Source organism: Euprymna scolopes, chromosome 29, assembly GCF_053919585.1.
Source record: "Euprymna scolopes isolate OS-2025 chromosome 29, ASM5391958v1, whole genome shotgun sequence".
NCBI lineage: Eukaryota > Metazoa > Mollusca > Cephalopoda > Sepiida > Sepiolidae > Euprymna > Euprymna scolopes.
In genome coordinates, this window is record NC_136510.1 from 53,461,035 (window position 1) to 53,488,422 (window position 27,388).

A 27,388-nucleotide genomic window follows, 5' to 3' on the forward strand; every position below is an offset into this window, starting at 1 on the left:
AAAATCAGTTCGACTGGTGTTAGAAGTCATTCAACTGACAATCTTTTATTCTCGGTGACGTATGAGTAAAACTAAAAAAAACCCACAAAGATTCAGATGCTTTTGTACTTTCGTAATTTTACTCCAGCAAATTATAATCATGCATTCCATCATCACTTTATCCGTTTTCGATGATGACAACATTTACTTTTAAAACAAAACACTAACAACATTACTTCTGCTAAATTTTTATTTTCGACAAAGAATAAACTCATATTTTATTCGTATTTTCTTTCAATCATATTGAAGACATTTACTATATAGACCCTGTGATCAAAGCTTCGCAATCTGTCATAGTTAGGCACGCTAATCAGTCACAGTAACGGCGAAACTCGTGCCCGTGGATTAGGATTTTTTCTATTTTATTATTATGATTAATATATATTTATCAATTTTTATCAGCTATTATTCTAGATTTTCGTTCCTACGCCGCCTGATTTATTCGGTAGCTATTGAGCTGCTAGCTTGTAAGCTGGCACTTTATCATTGCCAACTGTATGCGATGTAAAGATGATTTATACAAAAACACCCGAAACTTTTAATGATATCAGCATCAAAACATCAGGATATAATCAGGAGCGTCTAAAAGATTTATTTTATAAGATATACAAATATGCCGATATATTTCTATATCTTTACAAGATCTTCAAGTATGTTAACATATTGGTAAAAATTGTAATCAATTACAAAATATCTCAGCTGCTATTCCAAAAAGGAAATGACGCATATTTAATTAAGATATATCTAGATTATTTTCTCTAACATAACACAAACGCCATAAAAGATGTCCATATTTCTCATATTTTCTGAAGATCACATTGTTTTACATTTTTTCATCTGTCGACATAAGCATATCTAATGACATATTTGGCTTCAAGTTTGGATTCTGTAGCAAGTAGAAGCACGTGCATTCTGTCCAGTTTCACTAGACCGTTTAGTCACCAGTGGTCAGATACCTTTTACTTTTACTGACCAGTATTATTTCATTTTTTTTTGTTCGCGCCAGACAGGATTAAATAGCTTGTGACGCATCTTCTCGAATATTATTGCGTGTGAATAGTCGGCAAAACGTATAAAAACGATACTTTCGCCAAATTAAACGAAATCGGAGAAGACTTCCAGTCGAACGGACGTAATGATAAGATACTTTTAGCCGGAAGATCTAAGACTCGGAATCAAGTACATTTTCTTGTTCAGAAGAGAGGAAAAAGAAAGAAGTGGAATATGAGAAGAAAGATAATAATAATAATAATAATAATAATAATAATAATAATAATAATAATAATAATAATAATAATAACAACAACAACAACAACAACAACAATAGCAACAGCAAGATCAGTTAAAATTACGAAAGTTAATATGAAGAAAACTTTATATATTTGTCAATTTAGTTTCCTTTAAGACGAGCCAGGCTTTCCCGAATAATGTGATTCAGTTCATGGTCACATGACATTATGCACTATTCCGTTAAAACGTAAAGAATCTATTTTTTTTTTTTTAAGTCCAGAATACTTTTTGGTTCAGAATTGTGGTCCTGAGATATATTTTTGGTATCAATCTGAAAGGGAGTTTCTTGTACAAATATTTGTAATCTCCATCTACAAACACGGCGAAAAAATTCAAAGGCAAAAATATGCCTCTTTTTAGTTCAATCTCAGCTCTCCGTCTGGGCATGGCTTTAAAACACCCCAACATTCTTATCTTCTTGATGAAGTTAATCGATTGTCGGGCGTTCGTAAAAAAATATTATTTGTCAAGGTGTGCATCACCATCGGAGAGACACTTTCCGTGCACTTATTACAGATTGCGCAATTTTTCTGCCCTGCAACACACGCGTTTTCTTATTGTAATTGAAACAGTCGTACTTTATTTAGAAGCTTCTGTTTAATTATTTCATGTGTATTTTCAATCTCATCATTTCCTTTAATTTTCATGCATGTCACAACAAATTAAATGTCATTGTATTCAAAATGATTCCTATTCTATTTTCGCTTCTAAAACATTTGCACCATAAAAAAATATGAAGCGAAACAACATAAGGCACCTGAAATGATAAAACTATAATCTATATCTATAAAAGTGAGACTGTGCGTGTGTTTGTGTGCAAACACTTCTCAATCTATATACTAAACGAATTTTTCATCTACAGACTTGAAATTTGGTATATAGGATATTCAGACACAAGGAAAACTTTTTAATTGGTTTTCCTCTGGTAAAATGGCTGCTAAGGGGGTCAAAATCGAAAATTTGGAGCTTCAGGGAGGACATCAGATTTTTATCTGTTTGTCAACTGTTTCACGACTGCAAATGCGCGATTCTTCCACATTTTGTTAAGAATAAGTAAGTTTGAAAACACGTTTTAAAGAACGTGTCCCGTGGGCCTAATGATTATCGTACTTGACTTGCTGCCTAGGTTTTTATTTCAATCTCAGCGATTTTTTTTACTTACAAGAAGTGAACTGTTTAAAAAAAAAACATAATACTCGCATGCACACGCCTGAGTTTCTGTATGAATATAAAATTTATTATGCATATTTTATGTATGAATTAAAATATCATATTTATGCATAGTTTCCGACCGGGCTATGTCGGGCGGCCTGCTAATAGTAAATATTCCTCGTAATGTTACTGACGTAGTAATGAACTGCCGGAGACCTAAAATGTTAAACCTCCGGTAGAATTTGTATAATTTTGGTTTATTCACATAAAACGCAAGAACACATAAGTGTATGATATAGGTACAGGCATGCAAACAGATAAATATTGGTTGATAGACTTAAACAGACGTCCTTTGATAATTTATTGCAGCAAAGTCTATTCAAAAATGATGGTAAAAAAGAAAAAACAATGAAGTCAGTAAGAAATTGATAACACAAATCTAGTAAGCGTTAATAGAAGTGGGATAATGCGGCAAAACAATGCTATCAAAAGCCAGCTTGATTTCGCGCCAAAAAGAAATGTAGTGTACAAAAGAAAATCAAAAAGTTAAAAAAAAATATGTCTGATTGGAAGTAATTTTTTGCTTCGTTGGTCACTAGCTTGTTAATCCGTTTCAGTTTTTTTTAATGAAAAAAGGATGAAAAGGTTGGGAAAAAAGAAAACGAGAAAAAGAAAAAGGCGAAACGAAAAGGATAAAAGAAAGAATGCTGGTAAATATGACATAAAAATAACAAAAATATCCTACAATAAATAAATTCTATAAAGACGTTTAATCAAATAGATGTAGATGTATAGCTATATATATATATATATATATATATATATATATACACACACACACACATGCGTGTGTGTGGATGATTATATATATGTGTGTGTATATATTTTATATATAAAACAGTACTCTACGGACATACACGCTTCTACCTCTCTTCAGGGTAGCTTGACTGTTTCTAGGAATCGAACCTTAGACCACATGTATTATAATCTGGTGTGTTATTCGTTACGCCACAAAGCCTTAGATAATTACATAATTATTCTTATCGACTTTAAACTTATGTAGGTTTCTTTTGGATTCTTTTCACCTTGAAAATCTTTTTTCTTAGAAAATCACCCATGTTTTATTTGGACGTAAACAAAAATGATTTTATTTATTTATAATTTTTATTTTATTCATAAAATAAATAAATAAATAAATAAATAAATAAAATAATTAATAAAATATTATTTGTTTACGTCCAAATAAAATATGCACCGCAAACAGACTTAGTATACAGCAAGGCGTGATATATAGAAATCTATTGTATATTATATGAATAAGTTCTCACACACACACATACCCACACATGTATATAAAGGGATATGAGTCATTATGTTCCTTTACTTTTAGTCTAGAAACAAAAAAATGATGTAAACTGCTTTCATAGGCAACATAAACTTGATCTGTGTAACTGATCTGTGATCATAAACTCGTTTTTGTGTCGGCATATCATTTTGCTATGTTGATTCAGCACGCCAATGTCTTGGTATTTTATTTCCCTTATTCTTTCACCCGAAACATAGAAACATAGATTACATCCTTGATTAAAAATTCCAGGCGATCTGGCTTTAGATAAAATCAGCAGGTTTAAAGGTTGGGCCTAAATAACATTTAAACTGACAAATCAACCTCATACTGACAAGTCAAGTTTTATTTGTTATTAGTCTACCATATGAAACCCCCTTTTTAACAACCAATAATACTTAGAAAAGGTTGGTGATATTTTAGTTCAAGGTTTTAGAATGCATATCTGTGATTTTAATGCCTTTCTCTTTCGGAGAAAATCGTGATATAAACTTTCTTATTTCACTGACTTATCTCTGAGACATGCAGTTGTTTGTAAACTAAGTAATCTATGATGCATTTGCCCATCCTTTGGACACAGGCTTAATCCTACAATTCAACCTGCAACCTGCTAACATTGATATTTGCGTGGTTTGTTTTGCTTGTTTAACTAGTAGTCGTGGGTATTTTTTATGTTCCACTAAAACATAAGCAACAGAATCAATAGTCAGTGTTAGAACTTAATATATAAGACAACTAACAAATTTACCACCATAAAATATATAGGGCTTTGAGTATTCCATGTGTTCTTATTAATAATTTAATATTGCTCTATATTGTACATTGATAAATTTACTCGGAATATCGGAAGCCTACTACATGGGATTTCTCTCTCTCTCTCTCTCTCTCTCTCTCTCTCTCTCTTTATATATATACACACACACACACACACACACACACACACACACACACACATATATATATAATTATTTACTATAAAAATAATTATTAAATACCTACATACGCTAATGTTTCATCCTTTCGAGAATCTTCAGTGCAGGGTGTCATGATTAACACCAGTCGATAGATTCGAACCCGACGATAAAAGCCATCTTTGACTTCATTAGCAAGGGCCATATCCAATCTGATATATATATATATATATATATATATATATATATATATATATATATATATATATATATATCGGAAGCTTTTTAACCTTGAAAGCTATATTAAAAAAAATTAATTCTTAGCATTTTGTTGCAAAATTATTTTGTCAGTAAGCTATTTAATATATATACATATACATATATATATATACATATATGTATGTATGTATATATGTATGTATGTATGTGTGTGTGTGTGTGTGTGTGTGTTATACTCATATGCTTGTTTTTCCTGGATGCTAGTCCAATGAAAACCCAGCATTTATAAGATAGTGCTCAATATCTGATGGAGCAGTATTATAGTATATATGTTTCATTCATATAAAACTTATTGGCTACACATGTGCAAATATGTTTAATCTGTGATATATTCTGGAAGGCCCAGCTTCTTCGGAGCATTTTTGGCTGAAATAAAATGAATATAAATATTTATATTCTTGAATATCGTTTTTGTTTGTAGAGGAAAAGAAATAGTGGAGGAAGCAAGATAGGTTTCCTCTCAGGCACAGTTACGAATATACTTATATATGTACATATTCACGCACTCATACTTTTATGTTTGTTTTTTCAGTGATATAATTCTTATCTTTCCATGTATCTTTATTTCTTCCTCCTAGTAAATCTTTCGCATATTCCCTCTTTGTTAATTTAATTCCTGTGTAGTCGTTGAACCCTACACGCTTATAAGTATACGAATAGAAGTTAAACATATATGAATAATCACACACACACACACACGCGCGCGCGCGCACACACACACAAGCACACACATATGTGTGTGTTTTAAGAAAGCAGGACGATAATATATTATCAGAGAAATTGCAACTGGAACTGAAGTGCACTACACGTGGCAGATCCTTTTTGTCAAAAGCTGGTTTTGTTACTCATATGAAATCACAAAATCAAAAACAGGAACGACAGTCTTATGAGGAAGCTTCTACAGCACATCTGGCAACGCTAAGTTGTCATATGTGTAGTCTAATCTACAAATCTAAAAGTTTTCTGACATGGCATCCGAGGATTCACAATATTATCATACGCTCACCTTTGCAAGAAGAAAAATTATTATGTTACATTTGTGAACTTTTATGTATGACTAAAGTTGGATTAAAAAGTCCCCTACGTGCACACGGACGCAATAACCCTTAACTGATGAGATGGTAAACTTCTGTCAACAAGATATATATATATATATATATATATATATATAAAATAAAAAATAATATATATATATATATATATATATATATATATATATATATATATATATATATATATATATAAACCTTGGAGTGAAACAGAATCTACCAGTACATTGCAAAAACCTTAAATATGTGAAACTCATTACGTATCAGGGGTGCTAAACTAATGCACCTGCACAATGATGATAAAATTACTATTCAAATTGCAAATGCCAGTGCAGTCTATTGAATCTGTAGGCTTTGTCATATTGGACGAGCGAGGGATTAGACTTGAAACTAAAATCAATGTGTACAGAGCTGATGTGTCAACTACTTTATTATACATATCAATAACATTAACACCATACCGATGGCACATTAATAAACTTAATGTCTTCCACAAAATTTGTCTTCGAGCAATATGTAGTGTTTTTCTCTGTGATAAGATCGCAGACATCAAATAATTTTCCAAATGTAACATTATAGGAATGCAGTTACAGCCCAACTGGACAGATTATATATTGAGGAAGAAGTATGACAGAATTCCCAAATATAGTGAACTTGATGGTGGAGTAAGCGGTGTTAGGAGGCTTTTGTTGAGATACAAAGATAAACTGAAAAGTAAATTTGTGTTCGTAAACATACAGGAAATGGCCGTGCAATGGGCTGCATATTGTTTCAAGTCTCAAACTGAACTAAAAATCACCACCTGACTACAATTGCTTACCTGACCGATGTAAGAGAAAATCGAAAAACGACAGCACGATTAAAATAGTGAAGAATATTATCGTCAGAATTTCATGTCAAACACGATGTGAGAGTCTATTATGTATATATATATATATATATATATATATATATATATATATACTATTATATAAAAGTCACTTTGTGTGTGTGTGTGTGTTCCTTCTTCATAGTTTCGAAATGGCTGAGTCTATCTTTTGCAAATGTCACACAAAGCTAATTTATATGTCTATTCTTAGATATGTTTTGCACTGAAATTCGTACGATAAGTATCAAAAATCGAAAAAAAAAATCCGATCTTAAAAATTAACTTTTCTCTATATAAGATAAAAAAAAAAGAAGTATTTTTACAGGCGAATATTTTACGTTACACCGTCAAGGTGGATACAATTTCAGCAAATCATTTCTTCTTAAAAAACATATTTATTATAATCTGGTGATATAGCTTAGTAGTGGAGCGTTCGACTACAGATCGAATAATCCCCTGTTCAAGCTCGGGTGTACTTCACCATTTAATTTAATTTTTTTCTTAATAATTTCAATTTACAATAAAAGAAGATGCGCCACTTAAAATCGTCGCAACTTATCTCTTCGTTTGCATATTTTAGAACTAAGCATTAACCAGACGTGACGTTTTTAGGGCATTCATCGTCAAGCTTAAATATCAGCTGACGTGATATTATAAACAAACACGGACGGGATTTAATGAACGACATGATCATTATAATTTATATATATTTTTTAATTGTTTTTTTTTTACGAATTAGTCCACCAAGTAAAAAATTTCTCGTAATATATAATAATTATTATTATTGATTATAAGCAATAAAGGATTTATTCTATAATTGCACATACGCAATCTGCATAAATTAAAATGTCATGTTTAAGCGTATTATACGACTGAGCAACGCCAGGCTGCCAACTACTATATATATATATATATATATATATATATATATATATATATATATATATATATATATATATATATATATATTATGAATATTATTATTATTTCCGCAGTCAAACGACGTCGCTGCTCACTGTTACAGTTAAATAATGACTGGAGCAGATTTAAATCTTTTGAAATCATAGCTGTCCTCTGTGTCAGTATCTTCCTTATTTTTAAAATAGAATGCGTTCGATCTCATTCATCTTATCAGTTCTTGGGTCTCCATAATTAGTCTCAGAAGGTAATCATTTATTTGTGATAGTAATAGTCTTGAGAGATGTTTCCAGGTTTAGCATTTTCAATTTTGTATTTAATAAAACACTAAGTAGAGTGCAACATGTAGTGGTAGGGTTTTATTTAGGATTTGTTTTTTTTTCTATACAATTGAATCATATCAAACTTAAATGGTTATTATATAGTGCTCAATATCAGCTAAAGCTGCTTTTTCTTAGACAGGTATTGTTGTTGACTGTACATGTGCATATAATGATACAAATATTGTTGGCGTTATATATGCATATATATATATACATACATATATATATACATATATATATATATATATATATATATATATGTATGTATGTGTGTGTGTGTGTGTGTGTGTGTGTGTTTCAGCTGAGATTTTCCTGTCAAAGGTCATTGTAGACTAAACTAAGATGCATAAAAAAATTACATGTCTTATATCAGTTTGGTTGGAAGCCGAGGGTTAAATAGTGGAGGAGATTAAATATGAATTCGTTGATGTACCAATACATCCAGAGCTTCCAACATGTGTGCCTGTATACGGTAACCTCCTTATGTTGTTTCAGTGATAGAATTATTATCTTTTCATTTATCTTTTTTTTTCTCCCAGTGAACCTTTTAAACATTATGTCTGTTTTGATGTTTTGGTCAATCGTTGAACCCACACATTCATTAGCTGTTAATGGATTGGATTAAACGCATATATATATATATATATATATATATATATATATATATATATATATATATATATATATATATATATGTATATATGAATATATATAATGTATGCATATATATATGTATCTCTATATATATATTACTTACAGTTTTATCCGTACTATAGTGCACTCGCATCTCATGCCCTGCTGTCATCTAAAATATAGTTTGGGCACAACTCGTAGTTCAATTCTTAACACCTACTCACACTTTAATGTTAAACTAGACCCAAGCTCACATGAATAAAAAAAAAAAATAAAAATAATAAATGTATATATATAAGAAAGTCTCAAACCACATTATCTCCTCCTAACAAGCCTCCTTACAATCATAGTTGCTTACACTGCATGAGCTCTACTCAACCCCTTTATCCAGTAACAATGAAATAACAATGTCGCTAATTCACTTTGAGAAGTGTAACTATTTAGCAGATATATAACCTCTACAAACTAACCCAATAACTTTAACTAACCACGCGGGGTCGCAGAAATACCTGGATTAGAACCCAGGCGCGGAGCAAACCCTCTCAGTGGTGACGGACACAGGAGATCTTTCCAGATCATCCGTCTAGGAGAAGGAAAACTCTGAAACTAAACCAAAGAGGAGGGAGGCCTCTTCAGTCTTGGATGACAACCTTCCTAGAGCTGGTGACTCAAACAAATTACCGGTTTGCAAACCTAAATTGCTTAAGGAGTAGATAGGTCCTGCCTATCGCCCGGCTTCCATACTCCTTCTTTGCCTATTAGTCAGGCGCAGAGATACTATCACAGTGATTCGACAGAAACACCCATTGGTAGATCTTGTTTCTTGTCTAGGGCAATGAACGCCGTTCCCCCCACTCCCGACACACCCCACCCCTAAAGCTGGCCACTTGAGAATGCTTGAGTACCATATATGACTGAACAATTAGATTGGGTTGACCTTCCTCTGATGGGTTGAGGGTACCGGATTGACAGTTACTGGCTGCTGTTTCCGACTGGTAGTACAGGAGCCTTAACTCTTTGGTAGCGCTTAGAGCGGCTGCTCCATCAACAGTTGTATAATATCGGGATGTTTGCAGTGCCATGGCGCGCATGGAAAGGGACCCTGCACTCATCCCCGGTGGGCTTTCCTGAGGCCACAGTCCTAGTTGATGGAGGGTCAGCTGATGGTCTACTTGTGATGCATGTGTGATATTCTGCATAACCTCCTGTTCGGCTTCCCCTAACCTAACTGAAACTCGTTAAAAAATATGCTGACAGTACAATCTAAAAATAAGCTTAAACCAGGCTTAGAGTCAAACAAATCCAACTTGCCTCCTCCCTTGAGGCTTGCATTCACAAATATCCGTGGGCTTAGAACTAATTTAGCTGACGTTGAAGCATTTCTCCTAACAAATACCCCGGATATCTTAGCACTAAGTGAGACTAACCTACACTCCTCCGTCCCCTCTAACTACTTTAACATGCCTGGATATCTCCCACTCTGCCGTAAGGACTCTGACAGACATATGCACGGACTTGGAGTTTACATTCGTAATACCCTTCCCTTGACTAGAGAAACAAACCTAGAAACGGATGATCAAGCCTTTATGTGCTTTAGACTAATCATGCAACACAACATTAGCTACTTTTACTTTCTCTACCGCTCTCCCTCGACCCAAGACTGCACCATAATAAACAAAGTATCTGACAGCATAGGCACAGCACTCTCCTTCGACACTAGCGCCCAAGTACATGTATTTGGTGACTTTAATGTTCATCACAAAAACTGGCTTGGATTCTCTACTTACACAGATGCAGCAGGCAGCGCAACTCATAGCTTCTCTGTATCTCACTCCCTATCGCAAATTGTTACTTTTCCAACCCGCTTCCCTGATCAGGAAGAACAACACGCATCACTATTAGATCTGTTTTTGACCACAGTTCCTGATGACTGTGTAACGAAAGCCGACAGCCCACTTGGGAACACTGATCATGCGGTGATAATGGTTGAAATCGCCCTAAATTCTAGACCCAAAACTGAAGAGCCAGTGCTCAAAACAACGAGATATTATAAAAAGGCTGACTGGGAAGCCATCAGAGATCTTATCAGAGATGCCCCATGGGGAAATATTTTTCTCTTCCTGCTGAACAGTGTGCAACCGAGACCACTGAATGGTTCAAAACTGCAATCGAAGCGCATATTCCCATGCGGAAATTCTATAGCAAGCCCCACTCTCCCCAATGGTTTACTTCGACTTGCGCAACTGCCATTGCCCAAAGGCAGCATGCATTCCGCAGGTTTAACTGACATAAGTCCAGTTCAAACAGACAGAAGTACATAGAAGGTAGAAGTAACGTTAAGAAAGAAATAGCGACAGCTAAGAGGGAATTTACGGAAACCACTAAAAAACGCATCGAAGCACAAAAACTAGGAACTCGTGACTTCTGGAAAATCTACAACAGTGTAGTAAATAATGGGCAATCAACAATTCCCCCACTAACCAACAATCATGAGGTTCTTTGCTCAGCAACCGAGAAGGCTAACATGCTTGCCAGTCGGTTTGCCTCAAACTCCACACTGGACCCTCTAAACCACCCCCTACCTCAATTTCCTATGCGGACAGACGCCACGCTTGACGATCTAATAATCACTCCTGCTCAGGTGCATGCTATCATAAAAAACCTTGACACTTCAAAAGCATGTGGACCCGACCTCATCCCAGCTGTGCTATTAAAAAAGTGCTCAGCCGAAGTAGCTCCAGTTCTCTCCAAACTCTACAACAAATGCCTTAATGAATCTTGCTTTCCGGGCTGTTGGAGAACTGCTTCTGTGGTACCAGTATTCAAGAATTCTGGCGAAAGAACTGACCCATTAAATTATCGCCCTATTAGCCTCCTCCCACTTTTTGCCAAAATATTTGAGACCTTAATTAACCATGCTCTAGTCCAGCACCTTACAGATGCTAAACTTCTGACCGACCAACAATATGGATTTAGACAAGCCCGTTCCACGGCAGACATCCTCACTGTAATCTCTGAACGCATATACCATTCACTGGACAAAGCGGGAGAGGGCAGAGCGGTAGCTCTAGATATATCCAAGGCTTTTGACAGGGTATGGCATGAGGGTCTCCTCAGGAAGATTAGATCATACGGTATCACTGGTAGAATACTTAACATAATTAAATCCTTCTTAGATAAGAGAAAAATCCAGGTTGTCCTCGACGGTCGTACATCTAAACAATATGATATAAATGCGGGAGTGCCCCAGGGGTCTATCCTTGGACCTCTGCTGTTCCTGATATTCATAAATGACCTCCCCGACAAAATTGTCTCTGAGATGGGTATATATGCTGATGACACCACACTCTATAGCAGGCACGACAGGAAAACAAATGAACATATATCAAAAGTAATGGCAGAAACACTAGAGGATGACCTCCAATCAGTAGTGGAATGGGGACAAAAATGGATGGTCACGTTCAATGCCGCCAAGACAAAACTGGTTTCATTCAATAATTACAAGAAACCTTCTCTACCACCTATAGCAATGGACAACGACTCTTTATCTGAGAGTACGTCTCTCAAGCTCCTTGGCCTAACGTTCACAGGAAACATGAGCTGGAACAATTACATCGAGAGCATTGCCAGGGCCGCTGCGAGGAAGGTGGTCTCTCTCTACCGTGCTAGAAAACTTCTAACACCCGAAAGTATCCTGTATCTCTACAAGGCCACTATTCGCCCATGTATGGAGTATTGCTGTCATATTTGGGCTGGTGCATCGGCTACTAGTCTCTCGCTCTTTGACAGGGTTCAAAAGAGAGTCGCAAATCTGATAGGCCCTAAACTGTCATCTAAGCTTCAATCTCTGTCCCATCGTCGAAACGTTGCATCCCTCTGCCTGTTCTACAAGTATTATAATGGTGAATGCTCTGATGAACTGCAAGCACTTGTGCCCCCACGACGTAAACACCCTCGACAGACCCGACAAGCTGCAAAATCCCACCCCACACTGTAGAGATCCCTAGATGTAAAAGATCTTTCTACTCCAGTAGTTTCTTCCCCAGAACTGCTAGACTTTGGAATTCCATTCCAGGTCACTGCTTCCCCAACTGTACTGACATGCATAAGTTCGAGTGCAACGTGAACCAACATCTCGCTGCCCAAATCCCTACATAGTACCCCAGTAGATGTTTCCCCTGATAGTAGCCGCCTACACCAAAGTGGCAATGTGCCTTGTTTGGGGTGAAAATGTAATAAAAAATATATATATATATATATATATATATATATATATATATATATATATATATATATATACATATCAAAGCTGATTTGCATTAGGTAGTCATTATTTGACAAAATGTTATTTGAAATGTTTTATAAAAAATTGAAAATATTCGACGATTTATGAGAACAAAAATGTATGAATATAATAGTTAATAAAGCCTCTTCTCAATATTAAGAATGAGTTTCTAAATAATACTTTTACTATTTAGAAACCATTCTTACCATGAAGATGGTGAAAGATTTTTGGTAACTATTTTGTAATTTCCCTCTATCAAGAATGTTTTATTTCTTGCAAAATTGCAATGTTATTTATTTAGCGCCATTATATTTGTAGCTGTCACCTTAATCCAAAACGCAGCAAGTTAGTATTGGTTTGTTTTCACTCACGTACGAGTAAGCGTTGATCATCGAAAAATTTAGTTTAAGAGATAAGAGAAAAGCAGCACGCTGTTATTTGTAAGGCAAAAAAGCAAATTCACAAATTTGCAGATAAGGATGAATGTATTTGCTTACCACCACCACCACCACCACAACTTGGAGAAAAAACTGAAGTGAGATTAAGTGGTGTCATTTAAAATAAAATCTTAAGAAAATAGAAAGAATGTATTTTTGCTCTTTTAGTTAGACGCCTAAAAAGCAAAAGCACAAACAAAAAACAGTTATTTACACTAGAAAGAGAGAGAGAGAGAGAGAGAGAGAGAGAGAGAGAGAGAGAGAGAGAGAGAGAGAGTAACACACACATATGGAGTTAGTTTTGTTTGGCTGTGTCATAGAGTGAATGTTCCACTACAAAAATAAGAGAAACTTTGAATAAATATAACTCTTCCTTATACTCTCTCTCTCTCTCTCTCTCTCTCTCTCTCTCTCTCTAGAATAAGCAATCATAGAGGGTTGTTGGTTCAATACCGTCTAGGGGCGGATGCTGATCTACCTTCAACGAAAAACTGTGATACAGCGTAATATTCTGTCTGTGGGTGACTTTTCGGAAAGGAAAGTAAATATGCAATATTTTGGGCAATAATTGATCTAAACTCTCAATTGAAAGTAATTCCTTAAAAGCCTTTTACCGAATTCGCATCACTCTTAGAAGCCGCCCTGAGCCTCCCCAACGATCTTAAGGCTGTCCCCGAACATATAGCATACACCACATGGTGTCGTTCGGACTACTTCACACTAGTTTAATTTTGGTAATCAGTTTGTACTTGCTAATAATAACATAAACACTTTGACATGCCGTTTCTCGTGGATTGCCGAAGTTAAGCGATGTTACGCCTGATAAGTACTGGATGGGTGATCATTTGAATATGTCAGGCGCTGTACGTGGGAAAGCGTGGAGCTTTCTGAAAAAAATATATGCAAAAACTAACGTCATTAAAATCATCTTGTTTAAGTAAGGTACACATATGACTGATGATCGCTTAGACCGACTGAATCCGTTAAGAACAAGAATAAGCTCATTTTGATGTTGTACACAGTACGACTGACGCCTTTCTAAACTGCACCTCACAAGCCATTATGTTGTCATCAGGCGAGTTCAAAGACGAAATGTTGAAATTGTGAAAGTTATCAAACAGTCATTTTATCCGGAGGTGCGATGCAGAATTAAGTCCTGTTGCCACACGGATAGGTTTATGTAGTCGCTCTCTCTACCCAACAGTGGAAAGTCACTCAATAACGTCATATGAACCAGAAGATTACTAGTAGTGGCTTTTAGTAGTGAAGTTTTAGCGTTTGTGACCCCTTTTTATATTAGAACTAGCAGATGTACCCAGCGTTACCATGAGCAAAAGTGTAACATATTTCTAATAAAACTTTGTAGGAATTTATTTTGTCGTTTTTCGGTTTTAGCTGGACACAAAAAAATCATAATAATATAAGCGCAAGTGTTAATTATGTAGAAAGCTATGAACGAGGACGTTCATAGCTTTCTACATAATTAACACTCTAACGCTCATTAAACCTCATTAAACCTCATTAAACCTGCATATCTACATAGATCTTGTCGCACTTTTTCAGATTCTCGACAAATTTTCTTGCGCAGACACAATTCAAAGTACATTCCTTAAAGGTAATTTTACTGAATGCACATCAATCTTAGAAGCCGTTCTTTGGGTTTGCTATAACAGTTCATGCTCTTCCAAAACACCGTCGAAATTTTCCATCTCACCATCTTCAAATGATCCAAGGGGAGTGAGTTGCTACTAAGATTTCCGAAAATTTCCGGAGCGAATCATAATTATACTCTTTCCAATATTTTTCAATCGTTTATGGCCTCCAGCTTTCAAACCCAGTAATGGTTTACCGAACGAGATATAAATTGCATATTACTGCTTTAAAAATTTCAAATTGATCTGAAATTAAATAATATAAAATATTATCAAATTTGTCTCGAACACCCTGTCCGAGACACAGTCAGATTCGAAGCTGGGACTCCAGTAGTTAACGTAGAATGCTTTACCGACTGCGCAAACAAGACTGTTAACTGTTATTACTAGGTCTGTGACAACAGCATATTCTTTTCATTGTTTTGACTCTCAAGTATATATCCGACACAGTAAGACACAGTCAATCAACCGAAACTTACACTCGTCTATATAAAAACATATAAGATATTAACGGATATATAGTCAAGAGTCAAAACAATAAAAAGAATATGCTGTTGTCACAACCCTAGTTATTACATACCTTTAAAATGAATTAGGCACGGCCAAAAAATTGTATGAAAACCAAATTGCTGTTTTTTTTTAAACGAATCTATTTTTTTTTAAATGAATCTATTAAAATCCAATATTCTTGAGCAATTTTTTCCAGAAATGAAGTTTATCATATGAAAAACTTTTTCTAGTATTTTTAATAGAACTTTAAATTTTCAAAAAAAAAATCCCCCCCCCAAAAAAAAAATAAACAAACAAACAAAAAAAAACAAACAAACAAAAAACACCATTCACTGCTATTTTTGTCTTGATGGATATCACATTCATATATTTTGAAAAGGTTTTTGAATCAATTATTTTTTTGTCTAAATACGATTTAGGATGATTTGCTATAAGAATATGTAAAAAATATTATAACATAAGAAACATCTGAATTTCAAATAATTCTATCTTTTATCTTAGTCTATAGATTTTGCGTAGCGAAATTACAATTCCAAAACTTTATGATAGTTTCGAAGAAACTACTATAGCTTTTACATGAGTAAATGAAGTCATTTAGGCTTGTAAATTTCCATGTATTTTTAACATTTTGACGATTAAGTGAAGAATAAACATTATAATTATTTTTTCATAAGCGGTACATATTTGTTGCCTACATAACCCTCGAAGTTAAGCAATAATGAGGATGGCCAGTACCAGATGGGTGATCATTTTGGGAATGTTAGGCACCGTATGTGTTGGAGACAATTCCTGCACCTATTATCACTCTTGATTATGTTTCTGGATAAGAGGGTGTGGTAGATGCAAAAGTCCCTCACACTTTAAACAAAGTCAAGCGCAAGTCACAGCAAAAATAAAAAGGGGGGGGAGATAACAACTGTTTGTAAATACGAACAACAGTTTGTAGGCCTCTATGATCTACCTTAAGTGAGGAAATATAACAAATTGCAAAAAGAAATTATCGTATTTTTAGCAAAATGCGCAGTTATTTATCGATTTTTTTTCTTTTTGGGTATCGAGTTTTACAAGCATTTCCTATTTAATGGTACATTAACAATATTGGGCTCACTAAAAGAAAATTTTTAATTTATTTTTTAAAGATTTCAAAATAGTATTTTTCTTAAAAATAATAAAAATTTTTTTTTGCTAATCTGAAGAATAATTATTAGTAACATATTGAAAACACAATGCATGAAAAATTAAACACATTCAAAATTCAACCTTAAAATCTGATATGTGCGCAGGTGTTTTTTTGTTATTGTTTTATCTGCAATTCCCCTCCCCACAATACAACATATTTTGTTCGGTTTCGGCTAATCATTTTAAGCATATCTGTAACCACAAATAAAGAAGAGGGAGCTGTAGGCTATATATATATATATATATATATATATATATATATATATATAGTAATTTATAAAATATATATGCCGATTAAGCTAAACTGAATATTCTGCGTTTCATCCACTATAGGATTCGTCAGGCTTACCTACGTATTGAGCACTTTTGAAGTAAATACTTAAAGTTTACGCATAAATCTATACTTTCGTATATTAGGTTTATGTGAGTAAATGAAGTAGTTATATATATATATATATATATATATATATATATATATATATATATATATATATATATATATAAATTATGAAAAAGTACACAATTATAAAATTCATCGTTAACTTAATAATCGGAGAAAATTTCGTATTGATTCGATTATTACTTGATTTTTTTTTGTAGATTTATAAAAAACAAAGACTTCGTCAATAAATACTTACTCTCTCCTTCCGTTTTGGCCGCGTCTAGAAACCATTCATTTATTTAAAAAAGTTTTACGATAATCATGACCAAAAATATTCGGTTGATTTTACAAAATAGTATACCTTCAATACTTATATGATTTTGATTCAAGAAAAGATCTAAAATATATTGTAATGGCTCTTAAAATGAAATTAAACTTTAGGGAAACTTAAAAACAAAAATTAAAAGAAAGAAATGGATTCTTTTCAGCATTCGAACGACATTTCCAACCTTTTCTAACCGGTTCTCCCAAACTCGACTCACGTCATCTTGACTTCCGGCCTTCTATTACCTCATTCCTGTGTGCAGCCTCATTGATATGCAAATTACATCACACTACATTTAATTGGTATTTATAACTATGGATCAAGCAATGCAAATCTAAAACATAATTTTTAAATGCGGAAGTGTGTGTGGTTTGTGTGTGTGTGTGTATATATATATATATATATATATATATATATAAATCTATAATATAAATCTCACCTGTCTGTTTAAATGTATGTATGTATGTATGTCAGGTCATGTCATATGCTACTGGTACCATGTAACCCAGTACTACCTGCCTCATGGTCGGGTCACCGGCGACTAAACTGGTTCCCCCACCAGACTTGTTTGGTGAGGAGGGCGGCTAGTCTCCCTGAAGGATTAAAAACAAGACCTTCTAAAGGGCGAATGAACTCTTTTTCTGGGTCAACGGCCAACTAGCACCGTGTATATTTGTGTGTGTATATGTGTATTGGGGTAGAGAGGGCTCCCGTAAGCCGTGGTGAAGGCAACCTTTCTAGGAGAAGCAAATCTCTGATTTAAAAAACCATAAAGCGGAAGACCAGTACCCGCATTAAGCTGGTCTGCAGTTTAATTTGTTGCTGGCTATCTTGCTCTTGCTTGTTGCTGGATCTCAACATTTTGAACCGAGAGAGAGACTTAGCTGTCGTACAAAGCTAAGACTCTGTAACATCATATTTGTATAGATACTCCCTCAGACATTTGGGCTCCTGGATTTTAAATGTCTGAGGGAGTGGCACTCGTCTGACAAGACGTTGCAATCATCATCATGTCTGCCTAAAACTTTTGACGGATGCGGCGGATTTTCACAAGATCGATATCATTTTGAAGCTCGACGTCTCCGACAACAAATATCGATAAATTAGCCAAAACATTAATTCCCTTTGAGTTTATAAGCTTTAATATTTTTTATACCGTAGCCCCCGCCCCTTTTTTCAAGGCTTTGCGTTGCCACGCGATCTGATCGTAACCTCATTTCCGTGTTATGCGTTCTGAGTTTGGGGAAAGGTGGGTCTAGGGAGAACCCAACTTCTTAGAATAAAGGCGGCAAAACATGAATATAAACAGTATAAGCAAGTTTTAGGGTTGCTTTAACAAGCGAAAGCGTTCTTAAATGAGAAAAATATCTTAAGAACAGAAAGACCTATGGGTCTAATTTGTCAAAGACAAATGACAGAGGCAAATGACTAGCTGCACTGATGAACTGTGATACAGCGAAACAGTACTGTATGTATATGTGTTTATGTGTTTGTGTGTTATCCTCCAAAGACAACTGTTTCGTGGTTTTATGACTCTTTAATTTGGCTAGGAAGTGAGTGTATTAAATCCGAAATATGAATATGCGAGATCACTTCCAACGGTGTCAAATGTCTTACCAATTAACTAAAAGTAGAAGAAATTGCTAACCCTGTGTTAATATCATGTGACACCAAGAAGACACTTTTATTTCATATTAGCCCGTTTTCAAACGTTGCTCAGTCGTAAAACACACTTAAATATGATATTTTAATTCATTCAGATTTCGTAATTAGTAAGTCTCTATTATTATGTATCTGTTATACAGTAGTGATTTCAAAAGTTAAAATATATGACTTGGTGCCATTAGCTAACATCGAAACTTAAATATTTAGCTCTCTATCAGCATTCACTGTCATCTGATCTAAGGAGACATGTATATCAAACTTGACAAATTAACGTAGCTAAACGTATACACGTATATTTACACATGTGTAGAGCATTTTAACTTGTTTTTCGGTTAAAAAACAGATAGTAAGTTTCAAGTCTATGGACGAAAAAAAGGTTAGAATAGTTTGGTGTAGACCGTTTCACAGACAGACAAGGTCATTTTTGGTCCAAACACAACTGCCTACTCTAACATCCGCTTAATCAGAAAAACAAATTCAGATGAAAAACTTTGTATAGAAAAAAAAACTATTTCAAATTTGGCTTCATCAGAAAAAAAACCTAGCCTAAAAACCCTGCACATATTTAACTAATAATTTTTGTATAAATAAATATACTATATTAATGCTTTGCTTGTCAATTATCACTTTTTGATAAACACCGGAGTTTCAGTGGATTTACATTTAGAAAATAATACAATGATTATATATGGAAAAAAAGATTCCAGCAGAGTGGTCTATTATAAGGAAAAAATTCAAAAATAGGAACGTATTATTTATATTTTTATTTTCAGAAATTTTAGATGAGATAAGTCATCGGTACCGTCGGTTTCAAAACTGATGACAGGAAACTGGTTTTGATACCCATATCAAGCTCTCTTCATTTAATACTCATCGCTTTCAATTCGCTCATGTATGGCGTACTGATGCCACTTTTGAGCTGGTGTATCTCCCACTAGTCTCTCACTCTCAGACACGGCCCAAAAAGGAATTTCAAATCTAATAGATTTCGCACTATTGGCTAAGTTCCAACCTCCGTCCCATCATCATAGTGTTGCACACCTGTCCCTGTTTTACAAGTACTTTATTGAACTGTGTTCTGATGAACTCATAGCACTTGTGCCCCCTCGACATACATATCCCCGACTAACCCGACAAGCAACTTAATTCTACCCCTTCACTATTAAGGTTCCTAGATGTTTTCTACTCTAGTAGTTTCTTACCTCGGACTACTAATGTTTGGATTCCCCTCATTAAAATTTCTAAATGCTGGAAAGTTTTGTCCTCTAATAGTTTTTTCTCTCGGACTACTAATGTTTGGAACCCCCCTTGTTTCCTGGTTTTCTTGATTATACTACCTTGCAAAACGTTAAAGGTAATGTGAACAGAGATCTTGTTGCTCAACTCCTCACAGTCCACTGTCACAGTTGATCCCCAAAAGTAGCCCCTTACGTTTTAAGTGGGTATATGCCTTGTTTGAAGTGAAAAAGAGCAAAAAAAAAAAAAAAAAAAAAAAAAGAAAGAAAAAAGAAAAAGATATTGAATATCACTTTGACCATTTCATGAATATCAGCAATCCTTTTCAATTATGTTTCGGGATCTTTTAGATGAGGATTGATAATTTGTATTCTTTGAATTACTCGGACTCCTGTTCTTATCTTGATTGTTAATCTCACTCTCTCTCTCTCTCTCTCTCTATATATATATATATATATATATATATATATATATATATATATATATATATATATATATATATATACTAGCAGGACCCGTTAACCGATGTTATCCAGTGGAAACATGCCACTCCCTCGTAAAATGTTAAAAACAGCTTTCAGCATAAACACGTCCAACTTCCCCATGTTTAGAACGACTATCGAAATAGATTGTCAAAGTGTATGTCGCAAATTTAACCTTGATAATCGTCGTCAGGATACCCGCCCGCAAATACTATAAACCAACAAAAAATACGAGGAATGGCAGTATCGGTCGGATAGAATTAGATTTGTTCCTCGCGCGTGCATACAAATCTGGTGGCCACTGATTTAAGATACATAATACAGGTCTTTATATCTGGAAAACTACTTGTATCTGAAAATATAAATGAGATTTTCTTAATCAGCATAGACGAAAACCTGTAAATTTTAAAAGAAAAGTGTGGAAGTGAAGCTAAGGTAAAAATTTACCTATAAAAAACGTAAACAAAGGTAATATATCTGCAGTGTCGATAAAGAGTCCAGAAAACAAAAGTAAACAAAATACTTAACAGAAAGTATAATTTGTCTAAAACCAAACATAACGGCTATCGGAATAGACACACTATTTTGTAAGGGGGTTGTTAATATACTTGCACGAAATGTTACCTTGATAATCGTTATCATATTACCCATCCGCAAATACTATAAACCAACAAAAATATTGGAGAAGGGGCAAAAAAAAGAAAACAAAACAAAAATAGGATCGTGTAAGGTTCACCTAAACTGCTCCAAAAAATAAACAATGGTACCCGTACATATTTTTTTCAGAGTTTGTTTTTGCGTGGGGGAGATAGTGGTGTGTTATGTATGCATAAGTAAGTGTAAGATTTTCAGTATTTAATTTTCTGTTTATGAGCGGTTATTATGTTTGTATTTGTTTTTTTTTTAACGATTGCCTTTTGTAGAGAGTGCCGCCACATTTGAAAAGTTCTTGAGCGTTTATTTATATATTAAGAAGTAGATTCCAGAATAATCAGATTGTCAGCTCTCAGCCAATGAAAATGGACTGAAAATTGAGAAGGGAGAATGTATTATTTTTAAATCGGGAAATGGAAAGATTATGTTATGTCCATGAGTTTATAGTCCAGTTACGAAGGATGCGGGCACAGTATCTGTTGAATGTGTATATTTCCTCTCGGTCGGTTGGAGAACTTATTATTTAAGAGGGAAAATAGGAACTACATCCTATAAAGATACTGCGATTGTGATGGTGTTGCTCCTAGGATGAAATGTAGGATTTTATTATAACGACTAAATGTGTCTTAAATATCATCCTAAAGTTAAATAAGATAGTGGCTAATATTGACAATAAATTTGTATTTGGCATCTGTTGTTCGAAACCTGCAGTACTTTGGTCCAGAGGGGAATTTCTGCAATGAAAATATTACACACACACACACACACACACACACACACACACACACACACACACACACACACACACACACACACACACACACACACACATATATGCTTCTAATCATCGAATCTCACTATATTAAGCCACTCTAATGAACCATAGAGGACGAAACATGTGTTAGTGAATAATTATATTTTGAATAATTTATATGCCCCTCCCCATTTTGGGGTACAAAATTGGTAAAAGGGAAAATTATTCCCAACTCGCATTTAGGTAAAAATGCAGTTTCGTATAAATAATTGAATTCATTCAAAAGTTTTGCAAACTAAAACAAATTATTAACATTTACATAAAACTTGATACATCCAGCAGTCGTGCGAGATAGCTTAGTTTTCTAATCAGTCGTGCGAGATAGGTTAGGTTTCTAATCATGAGGTACCGATTTCGAATCGCGCTAGATTCAGCCACTCTGATGAGTCGTAGACGATGAAACATGTGACAGTGGAAAATTATCTTTTAAACAACATATATGCCCCTTTCTATTTGGAGTACCAATTTGGTAAAAGCTAAAATTATTCCCAACTCATATTTAGGTAAAAATGCATTTTATTATAAATAATTGAATTCATTAAAAAATATCACAAACAAAAACAAATGTATATATCTGATCACTTTATTTAATAACATATACTAATATACGAAGATGTAAATTTCAGTATTCACTTCAATAGTGCTCAATATATAGGTAGAGCTAGGTAGTAAGTTATGAAAATATATGGCAATTAAGTTACACAGAATGTTGAGATGTTTTAAGCGATGTTTCAAAGTTAACCCTTTTCCATATCTATTTTTGGTGTAGCTCCCAAAGGAGATCACTTTCTAAAGGCTTGAAGTCTAATTTTAATTGATAATAATTATTTTTATTGAACTTTATTCTTCTTCTATCTTTACTATATAATACATGTTTATATTTTCCTTCGACCACATTATTTAATGTAAAGTGTAAGTTTTGTAAAATAGCTTGAAGAAACCTATAAATAAATTTTAATTATATTCTTCAAAATTTTAGTCTAAAAACTAATCTATCAGATTGGACAAATTTATTAAATTCAAAATCAAAATTAAATTAAATTAAATATCAACTCCAAATTAAAAATTAAAATTGAATTCAAATTAAAAAAAAAAAAAATCAATTCCAAGCTCAAATTTATTTAAAATGATATTTAAAATTGTAATGTAGTATTTGTTTATTTATTTTTTTTTTTGGGGGGGGGGGGGTGTCTATCTTGCCCAAGGAAATGGTAAACTATGCTAATGAATTTCGTCTGAAGAGAGCTTGATATGGGTATCAGACAGTCCGCTATTAACAGGTCCGAAAACGACGGTACCGATGATTTATCTCATCTAAACTTTCTGAATATATACATATATATTAAATGAAACAAGAATATATATCTTTAACAAAGCAAAATTATGAAGCTACAAAAGCTCAACAAAGTTGTGCGATGATAAAAATTTTCAAATGCACTTGTGATGTTAGGCTTTATAAGGTGTTAACTTTATTGAAGATCAGATTTTTCGATTATCGATTAACGATTCTCAATATTTATTAGAAGCATTCCTATGCAAAATCTATCTAAGAACACTTACAGACACATAAAGTATATTTATTTGAAATTTCATAAAATAAGGTTTAAGAGTCCATAGGGAAAAACTCTTTGTCTCATACACACAGTGTGCTTTTCATATGTAAGTGATGATATTGATAGTGATATGATACCAGAGTGCGCCTTCCCTCCCCATATCAACAGTAATACATGTCCAAGTAACTTGACCATTTTTTAAATTTAAAGTTAATCGTTGTGTATTTGACTTCAGTCTTTTTTATTTGATGGTAAAGTGGAATAGTTTGAATAAATAGCATATAAACAGAATTAAATTAAGACGGAATATGTACAATAAAAAAAACGAACTAAAATTAGTAACACGGGCGAGCACAAACATACTAACCCATAAGAAAGTTTTCCATCGAAAAAATGCGTTAAATAAAGATTTTTTTTACATTAGAAATTGTAACTATGCACTTTTAAGATCACAGTTATAATCTTTCTTTTATCCAGAAACGTTGTTTCCACTAGTTTGAATAGAGGAAGAAAATCTGGATCTGTAGAAAAAAGAAAAAAACTAAGAACAAAAATAAAGAAAATGAGATTTGACTCTCGTAGAATGATTTTAAAACTTTCGTAAGAATTCGAGTAAAAAATGGAAGGCTTGTCGACTCATATTACTGACACGAAAACCGGTTGAAGAAGTTTTTTTATGGGTTTGTCTCGTTCATGACTTTTGGTGATGAAGTTAAGAGAGGAAAACGAAATTATCGGCGCGCAAAGAGACGATGATTGATGGCCGGTTTCATCAAGGATTTCTTTCATTGGCGGGCGACCTTGTTGAGAGGCAACAGAAAGACGAGACTTGTTGAACAAACAGATCGTCATATCACACACACAACGACGCTTTCAGCAAAACACCGAGCTATTCTTTGCTAAAGTCGTCGGATTTTTTTCAAGGCGCCTGCCGCTAATCTGAAAAACATGCACATTAGGGTTTCTGCAGTATCTATGTTAAAGGCTACCGCTTTGAAGTGCCGACGACCGAAAAAAACATTTAACCACACTGAACAGCTTTGATATAGCGAATCAGTCAATGGGTAACTATTCCCTCCACTTTCTATTATATAAATTAATCCTTTAGATTTTTAGATTTGGTCATCGATAAGCAATTAATCTAATAAATCAATATTTGATTCTAACTAGTCGACTTTTCTTTTTATTCTTGAACCATTTTTTTATAAACACAGATGCAGTTTTTTCTAGTTTCATACTTTTGGTTTACCACGAAAGCAATTGTTTTTACTAAGCAGCTTCACATCATTTGCAACTTGTGTTCTTAAGAAAAAAAGTTTCTCATCGAATATTCGGATATTTTTGTCGATAGCAATTAACCTGATGAATCACTATTTCATTCTGACTAGCCATTCTTTCTTTTTCTATTGGACCATATTTCCTCTTATACAAAGATGTATTTTGCTTCATTTTCCTTAAAATAAAATTTATTCCGGTTCAGTGTGTTCTAAACATGTTCTGCAGATTATGTTCAATATGAAAAAAATAATTACATGCATTTTCCTGTATATAACAGATTTGCGATAAACAATTACTCATGTTGAACATGTATATATATTCTATGGAAATATACTTCATTTCTTTATAATATATACCAATCCTTATTTAAGAAGCTCAATGTAATTCCAGAGCAATATAGTGAATTCAAAATAGCGTAATGTAAACATATTATAAGGTATTTATAGCTTCTCTTCGAATTTTCGGATTTTATTCATGTCAAAACGCACTTTATTTCCTTTTGATGGATTGATTGCTGCGATTTCTTCTGATGAGTTAAGGGCAAAATAGATTCACTAATGGATATAATAATTGAGTTATTGATTTTGTGCTACTAAACAGATACTGTCAAGAATTGTAAATGTCAACTGAATTAAAGGAATAAATTGTAAGATGGTCAACATCATGAACTTTGGAATATAGACTTTTGTCATTTATTCACTATATATATATATATATATATATATATATATATATATATATATATACACGGCACATCACGTTGGCACATCGGTCCTCGCCAGATCACCGAAGTTAAGCAAGTTCAGCTTGGCGAGTACCAGATAGGTGACTATTTAGAGATGGTGGGCGCTGTATGTGCCGTGCCGAGTTGTAGAAATTTCCAGGTTGGTATCTGGGGGCGCATTAATTGACTGAGAAGCACCCCTAGTCTTAGTAAAGATATACATCTAGGAGAAGGAAACTCTTATGAAAAAAACCTGTGGTCTACTGTATACTCTGTCATGTTATCGGCATCGACAAAGGTAAGCAGTAATACCAAATGTGTGGTTGGTTCACCACTATAAGCAAATCATCTGTGTAGATTTCCGAGCAATTTAGTTGTTGTGGCAGAAGTTCATACGTCGAAATCGACGAGAGAGTCCATCATATATATGTACGCATAATTTATTTGATTACTTTGGAAAAAACAATATTTGATACAAAAGCTTTCCTTTATTATATCGTCTTACACTGTAAGCTACATGTAATTACACAAGTGACTTTTTGCTCTCATTCATAATATTACTAGTAGGCTGCCCGATCGTAAAATAAGCTTAAATATTATATTTTAATTCATACATAAAATAAGCATAAATATTATATTTTAACCCATGCATAAAAAAGCATAAATATTATATTTTAATCCATACATAAAATAAGCATAAATATTATATTTTAACCCATGCATAAAATGAACATAAATATTATATTTTAACCCAAATATAAAATAAGCATAAATATTATATTTTAATTCATACATAAAATAAGCATAAATATTATATTTTAACCCATACAAAAAATACACATAAATATTATATTTTCACCCATGCATAAAATAAACATAAATATCATATTTTAACCCACATATAAAATAAGCATAAATATAATATTTTAATCCATAGATAAAATAAGCATAAATATTATATTTTGACCAATACATAAAATAAGCATAAATATTATATTTTGACCAATACATAAAATAAGCATAAATATATTTTACTTCATACATAAAATAAGCATAAATATTATATTTTTAATAATTCATAAAATAAGCATAAATATAATATTTTAACCCATGCATAAAATAAGCATAAATATTATATTTTTACCCAGACATAAAATAAGCGTAAATATGATATTTTAACCCATACATAAATTAAGCATAAATATAATATTTTAACCCATACATAAAATAAGCATAAATATTATATTTTAACCCATGCATAAAATACACATAAATATTATATTTTAACCCATACATAAAATAAGTACAAATATTATATTTCAACTCATACATAAAATAAGCATAAATATTATATTTTAAACGAAACATAAAATAAGCATAAATATTATATTTTTACCCATACATT